This window comes from Gymnogyps californianus, chromosome 4 (genome assembly GCF_018139145.2).
Source record: "Gymnogyps californianus isolate 813 chromosome 4, ASM1813914v2, whole genome shotgun sequence".
NCBI classification, from domain to species: domain Eukaryota; kingdom Metazoa; phylum Chordata; class Aves; order Accipitriformes; family Cathartidae; genus Gymnogyps; species Gymnogyps californianus.
In genome coordinates this window covers 79,486,759-79,505,471 of record NC_059474.1, presented here as the reverse complement: position 1 = coordinate 79,505,471, position 18,713 = coordinate 79,486,759, and the positions used below count along the sequence as shown (strand labels likewise).

General features: G+C 40.2%; 2 protein-coding genes across 5 annotated transcripts in view; one reads left to right on the top strand and one right to left on the bottom strand.

Annotated features, from left to right (window-relative positions):
• SEC24D (SEC24 homolog D, COPII coat complex component) overlaps positions 1–18,247 on the bottom strand; it is a 134,230-nt gene extending 115,983 nt beyond the window's left edge. For 2 of the 3 annotated variants that reach the window (XM_050895247.1, XM_050895249.1), the window contains exons 1-2: positions 18,167–18,247; positions 15,978–16,030 (exon numbers count right to left, since the gene is read on the bottom strand). The gene's annotated coding sequence lies outside the window, so the exon portion shown is untranslated. Of the gene's footprint in view, positions 1–15,977; positions 16,031–17,147; positions 17,191–18,166 lie in introns of those variants that run through there. The other variant, XM_050895248.1, reaches the window with a different exon arrangement.
• SYNPO2 (synaptopodin 2) overlaps positions 1–18,713 on the top strand; it is a 94,234-nt gene that overhangs the window by 42,307 nt on the left and 33,214 nt on the right. The gene's annotated exons all lie outside the window — the stretch shown is intronic.

Below are 18,713 nucleotides of genomic sequence, written 5' to 3'. Positions count from 1 at the left end.
CTGTCATACGCTGTATTATGTAAGAGTCCCCACTGATGCTGCTTCTTAAGCAGCCACGTTCAGACTGTATTTGGAAAACCGGCTGTACTCACTCATATTGAACGCTGCCGATTCCCTGCTAGGTAGCTATCAGTCTTTCCTCCCTCTCCAGATGCCGTTTTTACTGTCTTAATAAAATGCATGGCCTCTTCCCTAGACATTACTCTATGTCTTAGCTGTACATGTGGCTGGTGAATGACAGTTTCAGCTATTTTCATCATCATTATCAGCTACTTCAACTACTTTCTATTTTGACACAAGACCTCCTAAAGAGCCCAGTCAAGATCAGTTATTGTCCTCCCGTCAGTTACAGCATACTTGTGGTTTGCATCCAGACCTAACATGGAAATCTATATACTGACACTTTTTAAAAAAAATTTACTGTCATACACAGTGACCTTATTGTGGCCAAAGCCACCATGGCCACGATCACCTACACACAACCATTATTATCTTGGTGCTGTCAAAGACATATAGAGGAAACTCCCCACCCTGAGGATTGTGCCACACAGAGAGCAGGCAGCTATTTCTGCTGACACACTACTGAATGGTTTCTAACATAGTTCTCAGAATAAAAAATATCTTCCTCCGTATAAGAAAATTTTGATGGCCTGTCCAAACATTTAGTATTTGCATGGCTGAACATGAAAGTGAACTCTTCAGTAAAATCTCAGAATAATATATCCTGTGTGTGTACAGTTCTGCTGTATAGTTTTTCTTTAAAGGAATATGACCACTGTATTAAAAAGAAAATGGTTACCATACTTAAAAAATCCACAGCAACTTTATAAAGCTAGAGATAGAAGTTAAACTACTTAAAGTACATTTCTAATAGCGCCAGATAATAATTTTATATGTATGCTTTATGATAATCCCATATAATTTTTATCATAATTTTTTTCCATATCACAGGAAAGCAAAAATAGTGGGGTGAAAGGCCAAAAAATTCACACATTTACCTGGCGTTCATGATATACGATGTTTACAGATATAGTTTTAATGACAAACACATATGATCACATACAAACACACGTTACCAAAAGGAAGTCATTAAAGATAATATTGAAGTCAGACACTAGAGGGGAGAGGAGTGGGGAAAAAAATAATCCAGGATACAAACCCCAAAAGACTCTTCTGCTCTTCTCGAAAGAAATTTGCATACTATTCAAGAAATTATCAGAAATCTTTATTTAGTCCAAGACAAGAACTTTGAAAGGTTGAATACTTGAGAAGTGAAAGGGAGCTGTGACAGTCTGGTTGTAGTAAGACTACCAAGTATAAGACGTTCAAGTAACACACTTATAAGGCTGGCCTCATAAAAACTGAGTAGTCTGCTTTGATACTGGGGCTAGCTAATTCAGAGCAACTGTGGAAAGTTTTGAGCTTCACCTTTCTGGGCAACAGGATATATACAACTCCTACTGGGGACTGTATATTGACCACCATCCTCATTTTTTGTTTTGTTTTTTTTAAATGTCTCATCTGCCCACATTACATTGTTCCCACCATTCTAGTATCTTAAATATCGTAATACTGAATAAATAATAAAAGAATTACAAGCATTGCCTAGACAGTTGCTTTTTCCAAACTTAGAAGTAGTCTAATAGAAAAATAACTACTTAGCATTTTCCCTCAGGTTCATTTCTTTTATCCAGTTTGTTTCATTTCTTGTTTTGGACTCTCAGAACAAGTACTATGGCAAATATGTTTCTAAAACAGCTACACAAAAGAATTCCAGGATTAGTAATATGTTTATAAATATTTCGAAGTTAGTGGCTTTTGAAACAAATCTTTATCCTTAACTAAATTCAGGCTTACACAAACACCCATGCAATACAGCTGTTTTCTGTAACATTATGCATTTTGTGCTGCTGAGTTAACCTTCAGCTATTTAGAGGAGGCCTGATGAAATCATTGCACAATCACGACTTACAGACTGATGGTGTTTGTTTACAGCACAATGGTGTTGCTTAACCTTATTTGTCTCCTACAGCAGCATTTCAGTAAGAAGACGCTGCTTTTTTCAGAGAGTCTTAAAGAACAGCTTGGGCTTTCCACCTCCCTCACTATATCCTGTAAAGACTTTTTTCCTTTTAATTTGCAGAATATGTTATTGTTTGACATGACTGGAGAACACTATGCACTGAAAACACAAGCATGCTTATCTAGAGGTGCATGAGAGAGACATTAGAATAAAGTTAAAGAAAAAAATTGCAGAGTCAGTTTCTAATGATATTAAATCAAATTTTGAAGTTAAGACAAAATAAGAGTTTGCAAATAAAATAGAAAGATAAGCCAATTTGAATGATCAAGTATGTATCCTTGCACTCCGCATTTTAGATGATCAATGGATGATTACTAAAATTTCAGGTCTGAAGTCATGTCTCCTTGGTTTTCAGCTCTTTCAACTTTTTTCTTCAACATACCCAGCCGATATAGAGGAAAAAGCTCAAGTGATGCAAGTTTATATACCTTGCTCTAAACAAACAAAAACAGAGCTTACCTCAGTTAAGACTTCCCTTTCTCTGGTCCAAAAGTTAAGCTTGAAGCTTATAGTCCTTTACTATTGCTTTGGACCAGGCATCTGTATATTAATATGTTTGTATTTACAGTTTACAAATGGAAATACTGTATGTAATAGATTTATGTCATTATTAAACAGTTAGTGTTGATCAAATGGAAGTTTTTATTTATTTAGCAATTACCAGTTCTAATCTCCCTCCGTACAACAGCTAACAAAATGAAAACAAAATGCAAGTGCAGAACAGTATCTTACAAGTAGAGCATGAAACTTTCAGTGGAAATCACACTGAGAAAGTTAATTGAGAATACATTAAGACAACTGACTGACCAGATGTACAACATTTTAACAAATGTCTTTTCAGTGTCATAAAATTGCTAGGTTTATTAATAAAAACGACAAGGATAAAGTTCACTGCCACCTGAATGCATAGCCAACAAAAGTCAGAATTAACCTTTAAAACCTCAACCAGTTACTTGTTTGGGAAACAGTGTAGAGATTTGTTTAATCCCAGAAGGAAACTGTTTGGGAACTGGGGAGAGGCAGCCTGGGATTCCTGCCCGAGACAGCTGTGAAGTGGATCAAATTAGGAACATGTCTTTGCTGCAGAGTAAGCCAGCAGTACTGATGACATTTAGGAAGGAAGAGGGGACTGTCATGGGAAGATTTCTTGGGTGCTTTCTCAGTGAGGCAAGGGAAGGTATAGAGGCACTTCACGGGAGAGAGGGAGAGGAAAGTTTCGGCTCAAAGCAGAGTTAGGCGCTTCAACATAGACTGGGAAAGATGAGGAGCTAGTTTCTGTGGCGCTACTCTGGGAATGAATATGACATTGCAAAAGCCCTTTAGCAGAACCATATTGTACAGTTATGACCAAGTTCCTTAAGTTTATCATGATTGATCCCTTACATTTCCTGCAATTATCTTAAAATTTTCATAGCTCGTGTCCGGCTCCTGGATGTTCTACAGTACACTGTTCTGGCACGTCTGCACCAAAAAAAGCCCTCAAGCTCTTGCCCGTTTGCCACTGCGGGGCAGTGTTGCTTTGTTGAACAGCGCGGGGAGCTGGTACCGTTCGCCTCCCCCTCTTCAGCTAACAGATCTCTTTCTAATTTATTTCCTTTAGGTGCAGTCCCTGTACGTATAGCATAGCAAATGCCCACAATGCCAGTAGTGCCATCCAATTGTTCTGTTCCTGCCCTATATTTAGAAGCAATATAGTTAGTATATAAAGCTGATTTCACCAATAAATCTGCAAAGGTACCCATGTGCGCAATAGTTTGGCTAGAGCGGTAGTTCCCCAAAATACTTGAACTGCTTCTTGTACTTTTAATAAGCAGCCAGGACTAGTATGTCAGTGTATTCAAAAGCATTCTAAATGAACATTTCAATGTCAATAATTTTATTTGTTCTGAATAACAAACGTCAAAGTAGAGAGTGTTATTTCTCCTGCTATTCCTGGTTCAGTGCATTAGGTGGATGAAGGAATTTCCCTAGTTCAAACTATTCAGCAATTGCTGCCTATGCTTCTGCTTTGCCACTGGCTAGTCTGCCCTGTCTTATCTTCTGCATGACACAAGACTGCTGTCTTTCATTATGTTACTGGAATGCAGACATCGCTTCCAGTTGCTGTGCTTTCTCACCCCTAATTCAATAGTCTAGCTGTTCATAATGTTGTTCACCTGAAGCCAAACAGGTTATGTCACAGCTAGCTAGACAATATAAAACCAGAAGTAGAAACCCAAGTTAAGTTAAGACCAGCATCAGTTCAGCCCTGCCTCCAATTTAGAATTCATCGCAGAAGCTGTGTCAGGCTACAGCAGAAATGGACCCAGTGTCCTTAATTTAGCTGTTACCTCATCTAGTCCGTACTCAAGCAAAACCATATTGGCCCCAACTGCTGTGCTAACATCGGCAACAGCTCCTAAAGCCAATGTTACCTGGGCCGCCTCTGAAAGTTCGACCAGACCAGAAAGTCTCCTGTGCTTCACGGACAAATTACTCCCTGGAAGCCAAACAGTTACACTTAAAATTGCAGTAAAAATGACATTGAGAAAGTTAATTGAGAAGACAGGTTTAACCAAGTCCGTTCAGACCTTTTTCCTATCTATTCATACAAAAATAGGGATTAAGGGTAACAGAGTTATATGATTGCTGGATGATTCTATGTGAGGAAAAAATAGGCTTCAGAAGAAGGCTCCCTAGCAAGCCAGCATTTTAGACGCTGCTCTGTTCTGCCATTAACTGTGACTACTATTCTTAGCCCACCTGACCACTCTATCTGATTGTTTTTCTGCAGCACCCAATCAGTTTAGGTGCACTTTGTACTCAGGATAACTAAGAAAACTGTAGTTGGAAAGACTGACTCTGTAACATCAAGTTTTACCTAGTTTCCCATGAAGGACATGACAGTAATTTGTTGGGTTTTCCCAGTGTTGTCACGTGTTAGCATAGTAAGTTGTCTTTTGGCACTAAACTGTGCTTGGAACTATCTCTTCCCTCTTGCATCATCACTCGTGATAAAGAGCCTTCTCTGACATTTTTAATGGCTAAAGCAATTATTTCAAGAACCTGAGAGAAATTAGAGTATTAAAAACCAAATACTGGGTCTTCAATTCTCATCTCAGTTCCCTCTCCCCACAAAAGACATCCAAGTCAGAATATCTTTGTGCTTTCCAGTTTTACACAGAATTTTTCTCGTCCACTGAGTAACAAGTATACTTATATATTATAAAAAAGTAATGGTCTCCCCAGCACAGCCTTATATAGCTCTTTGAGTAGAATCTCTCTCTAAAAATAGAAATCTCTTTGACACTGAAGCTCCAGGCAGCATGGAAACTGTTGCATTTCAAGCTGAAGCTTTTGGAAAGTGCGCTCTGTATTTCCTTTACAAGTGTCCCACAAATGTGGAAAATGCACGACCTGTCCTGTCATGAACTTTGAGTAGACGAGATTTTGTTTGCAGCCAGTGCTGTTGCAGTAACAGCTTCTCAGAAACAAGCCATAAAAAAAGAATGCAGCACTGGCAAAAGGTGCTGGATTTACTGTTCTGCAAAAATAACACCCTTTCTTCCCCCCGCCCCCCGCCCTCATACACAACTGCCAGCCTTTCCCAGACTGCCTGACTGGGCAAGATACCCCGAGTTAAGCCCAACACTTGCACTGAGGACAGAAGGGCAGATGAAAACAAGCAAACAGAAATCTTGCACGTCAGTGTAGCAGTTTTTCCGGTTCTCAGGCAGACATTCCTCTTGGGAATACACAGAAAGGAAAGGGCAGGGGGAACACAAATCCTCTTGGTCCAGCTTTTGAAGATGCTGACAACTTGCTCTTACTGAAGTCAGGGACAGAAAAAGCCAACTCTGCCAGCATGCCTGAATTGGAGTCTGTAAGAATAGGAGGTCTAATTCTTCAGAGCACTAAGTCCAGGAGTATTAAATAGAGCTCAGCACCTCTGTGTCAGACTTGCTCAGACATGACTGTGCAAGGGCAACAGTCACAGATGGAATACTGACATGGGAGCCAGCAATGTGTCTCAGCTTCCACAGTTATAGTCTGAGTAAAACAGTATTTCCTCCATGTTCTGACTACAATTATCCATTTGCCGTGCCAAAAAAGTTATTCTTCCATCACTGTAATATTCCCTGGCAGCATATTTAACATGAAATTGAAAGTGCTGTTATTTCCAAATTAACAAATACAAGTGAGTACTGATCTTAAAATCCAAATGAGGAGATAGGTATATGATACTGGCCTGTCTTGAGAGAGGATCTTTCAGCCTTCAGTTCCAAGGCAAGTCTCATGCTCTACTTGCAAGATACTTCATTTTTACTCTGGTTGGCCCCACACTGGAATTCTGATATATAGCCTTACACAGTATTTTATTTAAGACCTGAAAGGCAACTCATGAATATTAATCTCCATGTCAATTTTATGAAACATGCACAAATTGACAAATGGGTTCAAGGACTGCCTACACAAGAAAGGATTGAGGGAGCGACAAAGTAAATCTTTGCAATAGACATGGTTATTCCTATTCATTTTATAATTATTTTGGGTTAAAGCCATTTCAGACTAAGCCACTGAAAAAGAAGGAAGAATTTTATGTGACGGTTTGCATCAATTCAACTATGACCATTTCAAAGCTTGATCAAATTAAACTAAGGTAAATTCTGGATATATTCTAAAAAAAAATTGAGACTCAGATAAGGAAATCTTCATGGCAGATTATGGGCTTTAATTGTTTGATTAAAAGTACAGGTCTAAATAACTTGCTCAGTGTTGTTACCAGGTGAGTGGCAAAGCCCACAGAGGGAACACTTTTGTCTCCTAGTTCCCTGGAGGCTTCGGAAACATCTCTTGAGAGTCTCCAGCCACCATTTTCCCCCTCATTAGGGCCTCCAGCACAAGCACAGAAACCTTGTCTCCTCTGTTGGGAAAGCAAACCAGAAGTAGACCACTGACCTCCCCTGGTAGGCATGCATATCCTTGGTGTACATCCACCCTCTGAGTCATCATCGCTGCTTTCCTGGCCAGCCTTATTTGAGCCACCAGGGAGAGGTGAGGCTGCTGAACATCCAAATTCCCCAATGAGTCACAAAAAAGGAGCTGTCCAGGACAGCAGCCAGGCGACACTGGAAGGCCTCTACATGAACCTATGTATTGGCGTTCACAAAACATTCACCCAGTTTGGCAGAGCTTTCCTTCCTAAGCACCAAGATGGGCTGGCCTGATACTGCCCTGGGTTTTAAAAGGTTGTTTCAAAACATCACACCCTAAGCGTGAGGGATGCTAAGTAAATTAGAAGACTGATAACTGAGTTAGCATGCATTTTTTGTTTGTTTAAATAGTGAGTCCTGGGAAATTTGTCTGAAACTCTATTTCATGGCTAAAGCCATTAGCCAATATAAATTTGTCCATAAACTGTCTAAGATATGAGGAATAGGGCAAGTAGAGAAATGTCAGAGAATAGTGAAATTTGGGTGAAACGGTGAAATAGGCAATTCTGAAATTTGTTCAGTAGAGAACTTTCCAGGGAAGTAGAGAAGCTTGAGTCTAGCTGACTTATTTTGAGAAGTGAATGAAATAGAAATAGTTTAAGAACATGGTGAATAGAGAACAACATGGTGGAGTTTAATGTGAAATCCTGGTAAATAAAGCTACCAGCTTTCACAGAGGACCATTTTCTTTAGTCTAACTGTAAGTTTTATTTAGTTGAACAGTCCAGCTAAAGATGATCGCAAATAATGGGAGCTGGAATTCAGTCCCTGTATTGAGCTCTCAGCTGAGTTTGGGCCACTGTTTGATTCATACTTGTCCAATGACTTGAAGCTTTGTGATTTCCTTTGAAGATCAGGCATTAGCCACTTTATCTGTGCATAATACAGTAACTGGTTAATGTATACTGTCTAGATGCTGCATTTACCAGATGCTTGTGTTATTTGGTTTCTTTGAACAACCTGACTCATTTGTGCTAATGCAGTCCCAAAAGCCCCCCTACCCTGTAATTTGAGATCTAGGCCAATTGTGCTGAGCATTGTACACACAGAAAGCTCTCATAAGAAACACAGTGCCACTGCTTTCTCCATTGGAAGTGAGGCAAAGCTTGTAGTTACCTCTTCATGATCCTTCTGGTGTTGACTGAATTGCTGCCTCGGCAGTGAGGCAAGTAGCAAGAAATACATCATTGGGCACACATTTCAGTATAACCTTGACATCATTGACAGTGATAGCTACAGCCCTCACTGAAACAGAAACCTGCAAGACGGCATTTGTTTCTTCTTGCTGCCTTTGCTATTCCTTTTGGGAGGATGATCACATGCCATGCTTGTATATTTGAAAACTCATGACATAATGTTAAGGGATTGTCATAAACAATACCATTTCAGGGAACGGACTGAGGAGACTGAATAACAATTTCATTTTTACTGTCACTGGAGTAGTTTTGCTCTAAGGATTAAATGTGTCGTCTCATATCTAGATTTGTAATGAGAACCCTCCCTCCCTCCTTTCCCTCTCTGCCTGTTCCCCGTCCCCTCACTTCAAGAGAATTTGGGCAGATGACCAATGGAGAGAAAATGAGACGGGAGCCACCCAGGACAGAGTAATTGATACAGGATACGAAGCTAGGAATGAGTGGGCTTGACAAAGTGCACACTAGTAACTGAGTGGCTCATTTGCCTGCTAGTAGGATGGATTTATGGCCTGTAAGTCACTAATTAAGAAGCCAGTCGTCCCCCCACCTCCACCACCCCAAAACACTCCCACACCCCTAGTGTTCCCCCCCAAACATTGCTTAGTCTGAAAGGCAGGTCACAGGCCAAACCATCAAATTACACAAACATGCTTTGGACTAAACTGAGGAAAGTACAAAGATCTCCAGCAAACTCTTTCTCTCCAAACTCACCATTCTCCCACCAAGACAGAAAGATTTTCACATCTCAGCACCATTCTTATCACAGCACTGGGTAACTCTCCAGCTGGTAATAGAGTCTATTCTCTTATTCAGATGGACTCTCTTCTCTTCCTTGCTACCTTTGACCCACAGCAAGGAAAATGCCACAGTGGTCTGAAGCTCCCAATGATGTTCCTGGAATGATGCACCCTCTACTATTGCTCAGGTGTGTGCCAAAGTGCAGCCAAAAGTTGTCCTAGCAGAAAACCATGAACTATCAGACTCAGCCTAATGGCTCTGCATGCTCTGTAATCAGTCATAGCTGGGACTTGCAAATCTGCCTCAAACCTCATTCATAAACGACTTCTCAGAAGTTAGTTAACCCTAGATTATGTAGCTTATTTTACAGATCTGAGGTACAGGAAAACTAGCTGCAGCTGAAGCTCACAAGCCTGCCTCAGTTCTCCTGAGACAAACCTCAGGACAACTGACTTCTCAGAAGTTAGTTAACCCTAGCTTATGTAGCCTATTTTACAGATCCGAGGTACAGGAAAACTAGCTGCAGCTGAAGCTCACAAGCCTGCCTCAGTTCTCCCGAGACAAACCTCAGGACAACTCCAAACTTCACAAAAGCCCAGAGCAGTCCAGGCAAAGCAAGGAACCACCTAGTAAACTTGGGATCCATTTAATGATGGCTGAATGCAAGCTTGCTCAGTGTGAACACTGCTCTGCTCTTGTCCCCTTGCCTAGAATTATAGGAGTGAGTTAGAAGCAATGAGTAGCACTGAAACCCTCAAACTGCCCTCAAGTTAGAAGAGCTCAAACCAAATAAGTCCTTAACTTGGCAACAATTCTGCCTTAACCAAAGACACATTGACACATTAACTCAGCATTGACCACAATATCTGTGCTAGTGCCAATTGTAGCCTGGGCTCTGGAGCCTATAATCCCAACTCCAGTCAAGACTGAGGGATGGCCCATCCAACCTCCAGCACAGATAAATAAGCCAGAGCAAATTTTATCCTAACTGATTTCACAGCTTAAAATTACAAACTATTAGCCAAAATAGCACAGCCTGGATCCACACACTTGTCCTCCCATTATCGTAGTTTCCACCATTGAAATGCAGCAAACAGTAAGCATGCTTACTAACCCCACATTGGGCCCTAGGGCTCTGCCAGCATAACCCACTCCAAGAATGGTGCTTATTTGCCAGCTGACGTCCTTACTCATCACAGCAAAAATGCCCAACTTTGGGCTGTTCCTCCAATCCTGGTCTGAGTCTGGAACCTCAGTTCCACACTGCTACCTGTAACTGAAAACAGCGTCTACATCAGCACATTTCACACATGACGATGCTGCAAAAGCATTAAGAGCTTTTGCTCTTTAAGTTACATCTGGAAGTTTGGAGAGCAGCCTCAACAGGCCTCTGGATAACTAATGTTGATTTTCATTAAGTCAGAACATGGCGCTCTGTGTCAGAGGCCTAGAAAAATCAAGTGTTGTGTCAGTGTTTTAAACACAAGTAATTATATGTTCTGGTATCAGCTCTGACTATATTAATGGAAGAGTCAGTATGGTGACTCAAAGAATCAGGAATATGCAATTAATGATTATGGAAGATCACATATTTGAGTTCTCTCCCAACAGGATTAACTCTGTCAGGGAAACTTGTAATCACATTGATGTAACATGCTTTTTCTAAAGGACTTCCCATGACACCACAGATTTTGTCTGAGAAATTTAAAACAGCTTGTTCCTAAACCACTTAATAATATGTATTCAGTTTGTTCCAGTTTACAGTTAAAGCCATATGAATGTATTTTAGAGCTGAAGACAGTCTCCTGACTCCAGCACCCCACCCTCTGTTTCTGCCTCCTCTCTTTTTCCCTCCATTTGCCTCCAAGGACCTGTAACTCCTCTTCCTAGAGTGGTTCAGGCATACCTGTTCAGTATCTTCCTCATCCAGTTATCCCACTTTCTAGTTCTGCAGCTAGCCCATACATCTTGCTTTACAGCACTGCATGACATGATACAAACTCAAGAGAATGGACTAAAATATACCTCATATCATGTATCTCACAGTTAAACAAAGAGGAAGCATACAGCCACTTTCCCCCCCTTCCCTCTCATTTATGGGGAGGAACAGAAAAAGAATGCAGTCTGTCTTTTTTTCTTTTTTTTTAAGAAACTGAGTTGCAGGTCTGAAAGTGCTTAAGTTTTTAGTTACTTCTCACATACCTTTGCTGCTTTCTACCAGCAGCTGCAAGTCTAGGGTAGAAATGCTGTTCTTTTTGTAACAATGCGCATATACCCTATTATCATCTTAGCACCACCAGAAGATAAGTACTTTCAGATGGCAGTTTTTACTCTTTACCTTTCATTTACCTGTCCCTTGATTGCAATTTTGGTATAAGAAATGTGCCACTTTTTCTACTGGAAACACCTAGTGCATGGTCTTAGGACCTTACTAATAGTGCAAGTATATAGCAGTTCCACTGCTCTATCAGTGAGAAGAGCTCAGCCCAAGATTAGGCAGTGGATATGCTTACCACAAGGACTGTCTATTGTAGTACTTCCAATGTTGCCTCGAACTGTTCAGTAGCAGATAATACAGACATTTTTATTCTCTATTTATTCTCCCTTAACCTTATCATCACAGAAATTCTTTTCTCCAGGCCATAAGGTATACTGTACTTAAAAGACTTTTGCTATATACTAAAGCACTCAGTAAAGACGCATTATTTTCTCAGTCCCAAAGAAGCATTGACAATTCAATTATCTCTCTGCACAGGGGGCGGTGGGAAAGAAGAAATGAAAACGTAGCTACAACGTTCATGGAGAGATCAAAGTTGGTTAGGATTTAAAAATAAGCCAGGAAGCAGATAGCCAGTCACTATTCAAGCAGGGCAAGAAGAAAAGGGGAATGGAAATAGAGCAGACAATGTACAGCCACACTATCGAAAGGCAATGGCATCATTCCTCTCCTTGTCACATGTTCAGCAATTCACCAGCAGCACTAGTAAAGAAGAAAATCAGCACAACATTTTAGTTTTGACACATCAACTACAAGTACGCAGTAGTACACCCAAAAAAGGATAATCCATAGCCAGGCTATACACTACATCTGTTGTACAAAATGAATAACAGACTTTAAGTGCTGTACCCAAGCTCACTATTGGGAAATTTGCTGTGTCGCCAGCATACCAGATCAATATTTCAGAGGTCATTATCTCATCCCTTCTTCAGCTGCTAACTTTGGATTTCTGCCAAAGAAAGGCAACCGCTAGCAAGATGATACACTAGTACATTAGGCAATGCTTTTGGGAATTTGAGCAGGCTTTTCTTTTCACTGAGATCAGTCTGCTCTCTGCTTCCAAATGGCACAAGTGCTCCGTCAATACATAAATGGTCAAACATGTTCTTTAACCCTCCTACAACAGTATGTATAAAAAGTTGTACCAAACTGCATTTGTCAAATATACTATGAAGAGAACTGAACCTTTATGTAAGTTATGGGAAGGAGGAGACAACAGTTACCAAACTGAACCAGTGCACTCAAGAAGTGTGATTTCACATGTACAGTGCAACAGGAGGACTGACTGGAGACAGAGTTAAACAATAAGTAAACCAATAACTACATGGTACCATCACCCCTCTGCAAGAATGTCCCATGAACTTCTACATGAGTAAACCATGATTAAAGTTTTGCTTTAGCTGTGAGTTGGTAAGTAAAGCCAGAACCTTTCAGGCAACTGGATCAATGGGTTTTAAAGTCAAAAAGTACCTTCACTTTATGTAGCTTAGCATCCTATATCACATGTTTTGCCATAAACTACCATAATATTATACCACTGGGCAACTTTTCTAATGATGATCTTGGTGATAATCAATGGCAGCAGTCCCATGAACTCCAAGATTAACATCCTACCTCACCTTCTGGAAAGACTTTTTAGATTTAATCCAACAGTTCAAGAATTGTATCAGATACTAAAGAACATGAAGTAACAAAAATATGTCTGAACATATTAACTCTTTTCTCCTTTGATCTCTCTAATGTTGCATTTTCTTATTTTAAAATCAATTTAGAAATATAATTAGCTTTACAGACAGACATGAAAGCCATCTCTACAACAGTGGATGTGTCTAGGAGCCTCCCCTTAAGACCAGAAGCAGAAAAGAGCGTGCTGAACTGCCAAATTCCCAATATCATTATCCTGCTACTGGGAAGAATTTAGTGACAGGAAATATTTCTGTGCCTACCTTATAAGCCAAAGATACTTCATTATTCAAAGCTTCCTCTCAGGAAAGGGGTTCAGGAGATAGCTTAGAAGCATCTTTGTTCAACCCAATTAATTAACAGACATTTGCATGGTCTCACTAGTCTTACGTGCAAATTCTACATACACTCCCCAAAGAATGAGACACAGTGACTTTAAAGGTAAAATATAGAAAACTGTATTTTACTATACTCATACTATCTATATTTATACTAGCTAAAGTCACAGCACTCCAGCTTTAGCGTCTAACATGCTCTAGGGGCAAGGCTCCTTATTGCATGCCCATAGGTTCAGTGGAGCTAGGGAGGGATCGGATCTCACAGTCTTGACACATTTGCCCTGTCTGAAGGTTTTACATTGTGGCTTTTACTGTGACTAATTCTGAAGGAAATTAGCCTGTGTGGTGGAGAAATTCAGTATAGAGAGGACAGGAACTGGAATCAGCTTGATACAAACTCACCTCCAGGCAGCACAGATGCAAATAGCTTGAGCTACATCATGCAGCAGACTCATACTCAAATATAGGCATGGCTAATGAAAACAGACTAGAATTTGGTATACGAGCTCTAAAGATGCCCTTTATAAGAGTAAATGTATACACCCATCATGGATTTTGAGAGTCTGTATACAGAATACTCCTACACAGGTAAGTCATCCCACTGAAACTCCAGTCTATGACACTGTATTATCTCAATAGTATATAACCCAGCTTGCTTAAAATTTAATCCCTAAGCTTGAGCTCTGACCTGCCAAAAATGCCGGGCCTTCAGTTTAGACCAGAACCTGGTATTTCCAATGAATTTATGTGGACACAAAGCCCAGACTGGAGTTCTAGGCAAGAACATTTCCTAATTATATGGTTTTGAAAACCTCTCAAGGAATTCCTAAACTATGCTACCATTACTCAGTTAAATCTGCGAGTGGCTCAAATTCCCTTTCTGAAGATCTGATGACTCTTTCCTGTCTGCTCATCTCTATCTTTCTATCTAGTCACATCTACTTTCTCTTTATATACGGAAACTGAGAGCACAAGGTCATTCAGTTTTCCTCATATATGGGCACAAGGTCTGATAACCAACTGCAGCTTGCCCTGTTTTGTTACCCTGACATGTGGACCAGGAAAACGAAATACCTTCTGACCTTAGATTTTCCCAGCTGTCTATCTGAAGCATGTCATGGTCTCCAATATCCATGTGTCACCAATGACCTTCACAAATACCGTATTAAAGAGATGAATTTTAGACACATTTAGTTGAAGTGTTTGAAACATTGCTCAAAGTATGTGGAAGAGCTGGCAAGGTAATAGCTGTGAACACTTTTGCTTTCTTGCTGAAGACAGCATTGTTATTCTGGAGTTAGAGTAGGAGTTGCATGTTATCCATGTAACAGAAAGCTATCTGTTGTATAGACAGATTTAATGCATAATAAACTATTGTATGAGTACTAATTCCATGTGCTTGAAAACCCAGAGCAAGCTCAAGAGCCGAATGGCATGTTCATATAGACAGTAATAACACACAAGTACATGCTAACTTCAACAAGCCTAGATTTATCAACCAGTAAAACAAGTGGTCTAACTTTATTATGGTTTTAGTAGGTTTTGGGGGAGTTTTTTGCCTTTTAATTCAGATTCCCTCACTGTTTTAAGCATACAGCCTACAAGCTGCAGCCATGACTTAGCTTCCACACCATGATGCAGGTCAAAGCATCTTAAATAGAGTTATTCCAGCAAAGGCCTTGATTCCTTGTACAAAACAGGATCTACAGGCTGATTGAGAGGCCATATCTTTGTTTCCAGGGGTGTTGATTTAAAGCTGGAAACTGACAGTTTGTTTTCAGATAGAGCTGACAAAACACAGACATTTAAAACTATAAATATAATTTTAAATAGTTGCAGGTTTAGAGATGGAAGGCAAAGACAGTAACTAGCAAGCAGGCCTTTAACTATGGCAACACGATGTTGTACTTAGTTAAGTGGCAAAGCTGAGTTTCACATGCACTTTGTGTACTCCCACATGTAGTAGTATTTGCCAATTTGTCAGCAAGCAGAATACAACTTTGTTTAATTGCTTAGATTTTGAATCACTTCATTGCTGCCCCTGTCTTGAATCACTTTGAATCACCACCTCTTTTACAGCCAAGACTAGGTCATATTCAAGTCAGTTGACTTTCCTGTTATTTCCGGTACATAGTCCATTTAACTTGGATTTTTAACTTAATTTTACCTTCTGTTAAAGTTAAGATATCTGACTGTATCCAAAAAGTTTTAGATTCAGAAATATCAGATCTGTATTCAGGATGTCAAATGTTAGAATTTTAAGTTGTTTCTTTTAGGGGAAAATATTACTTATGAAAAAGAGTGCATCAAACACTTGTTGCTTTAATACTAGTATGAACAAAGAAAGAAGAGGCAGCGTCTCCACACTCCTAGCCACACTCACCCTTTCTCACATACTGATACCTATTATCTCTGCTTCTTTCCTCTTTTTATCTCTCTGACAATACAATAAATAGTTGTATCCAAGAAACCAGACATCCTGTTCTATGCTCAGACCTGTATTTTTTCCAACAGTAAAAGAATCAGTATTTCTGGAAAACTCGAAACGCCCTTATAACAGTCATTTCATTCACAATGTACTTCTGTATCCAGAAACAGTTCTCAACACAAATAGACAAAACTGATACTTGTGCTTACAAGTGTGAAACAATGTACTGACACCAATTGAGAAGTTTTAATTGTGCTTACCACGTAGTTGCATATTCCCACCTCAAACTAGTGTAAGGATCACATGCCATAACCTGGGGAAAGAAAAAACAAAACAAAACAAAGCATTTAGAAACCTCCTCATAATAAAAAACCAGTAATGGTTACTCAGTTACCTGCCAGACAATCCCTGAAGAGAGATACTAAAATCTTAATGTTACATGCAGAAAGTCATGTAAAATGGCAGGTAGATAGAATCTGCTTATAGAATTAAAAAAAAACAAACCACACAATTTCTGTATAATGGGAACACCTAGCCTGATTATTTTTTTCTAAACAGAAAATAGGTCACTACTTTTGTGGGGAAAAATTTAAAAGACCTCAACACCAGGCACATGTAAACAAAGCTACTCTATTAGTTAATGGTCAGACTGAAGTGACTACACAGAATAAGGGCTGTAATCCCAAGATTTAAGGTTATTGATTATATTATTTAAAAAGGACTATTTAATAGATATTTCTTAAACACAGTTCTGCATTATTGATGACGGCAAGACATCTAAGGGCACAGTTTGCTACTGTAGTAAAAAATACCACTTTAAAAGCTGGCTAGTTGTTGGGTCTGAGAAGTTAACCTTAAATTGGAAACCATTATTCAGCAGGGGCATAACAGTAGTCAAAGGACATATCCTTGTTAAGCACCCTTCACCCTTTGTTATTGATGTCTAATCATCAGTCTAAAAAGAAAACACAAAGTCACTGCTGGTAAAGTTTACGGCTGACATAACTACAGTAGTAAACAATAATGAAGATGGACAACTGATCTACAGAAGTCCCATTTGCCTGGTAAGCCATGCTATTTTGAGCAACATGTTTCATCATAACAAAACACAAGGCCAGCCATCAAAGACTCAAGACTAACACTAAGGACTTACATGTGTAAATAAGGTTCACTGAAACCGGCTTCAAGCCTTGAGGGCCATACAACAGTTCAGAAGAGGCTTCAGGAGTCAGATCAGATATTCCACTGAATAGGCTTTTCCAGAGGGGACCCCTCAATGAAAGAAACTACTCTGTCTGTATGAGCAAGGGACCTTAAATAGCAGAGAAGCGTATTTCTACCACATCCGGTGGCAATATTTTCTGTTCTGTTGTCTAAAAGCTGCTGGCAAACTGAAAAAGGATCATTAAATAGTTCTGAGAATAACTTACGGTTTGGAAGGCTTGCTTTGAATTGAGAATATTGCTGTGCAAATATATGTCTGTTTTAAAGCCACAGAAGTCTTTACTAGATAAAGGTTCAGGCTAAATAGATTTGCCAATGCTCAGATTGCTCATTTTCTCGGATTGGTTGCTCAGTCAGGCTGAGCAATCATTGAACCTGATTGCTCAGTCAGGCTACATCTGAAGCACATCACTTAGATGCACATCCCAGATACAGGTGTGTACTCCTAGCAGCACACCAGAATAAGATTAAGATATACGTCATCCTTCCCAAAAGTCACTGGTAAAAGTGAGACTATGAAATATTCTAACAATTTCTTAGTTGTGCAATTGGAGAACCAGGACTGCAGAGTGTCCTGAAGTCCATTTGCCTCGCTTTAAACTACAACTCATTGACCTTGTTATCATGTCCAACATACCTCAGCTCTCTGATCTGCTTATTATAGGGCTCAGACACACAACCAAGATCATCAGCTGGTAAGCTGAGCTGCAGTTGCTGTCTGTACAGCCACTTGCAGCCACAACAAGTAACAGGTGCATCTACTTCAGCTTTTTAGCTTCCTCAGGATTACATTTTTTGAAGCAAGTTTCCCTATTATCCTGATTTACCATATGTTGTTTCATAGCATGGAACAGTTTTGGGTTGTACAAACTAAACTGCTTTCAGATTAAATCAAAGGAGCAGATCTAATACCTGCTACCTGGCAAGGAGTCTCCAGGTGACAGAATGAGACTAGAGCTAGTTTAAAGTAAAAACACTACAGCATACACAGCACAAAGGCTCGGCACTCAGCATTAGCTTTCTCTACAAAACCGCCTCCTTTGCCCCACGCTAGCATGAGCACAGCCACTGTGTATCCCTCAGTTTATTCATCTTTCACTGGTTAAGAAACTGACTGAAATTGCCATGTGCTGCAGGCACCCATGACTACTCCAGCCCTAGCACCATCCCACAGTTACCACCAACCCACAGTAAGTTACTATCCCACACTTTTCCCCCCACATACCTGTGCCTTTGGGATGTGATCTCTCACCAGTGCACCGCAGCACCCAGACCTTACTCGCTCCCAGTTTCCAGCTCAAGTGTTTACAGACCCTCCTGAAGAGCCTCTGGACAGCCCCCAGTCCCTCGTTGCAGCAGCTGGTTGTGAATAGGTGCCAGGTGAGGGGCTGAGGAGCCCTCCACCAGCCCTCGTGGTCTTCTGTCCCAGGGAGCAGTGCTGCTGCTGCTGCTTGTGTGGGCTTGTGCTGCACTACTCACAGGTGGGACCTGGCTCCTCTGTGGTGCTCAGATAACAGCGAGCATCCAGGCTAAGTTCTTCACAAAGATCAACGTCTCTGTGGATATGAGGAATTGCTCAACATTTGACATTTTAAGCAGCAAGGGGCACTCCTGATAGTGGGAAATTCTGGATACAGGAATAATCTGGGAACAAAAAGAAATTACATACTTCAGGTAAATTGTCCAAGTAATCCAGCACTGTTCTTCACACCCTCTAGCAACAGCGATCTAAACACTTGAAATTAGAGAATATTATAACAAATGGCTAAGAA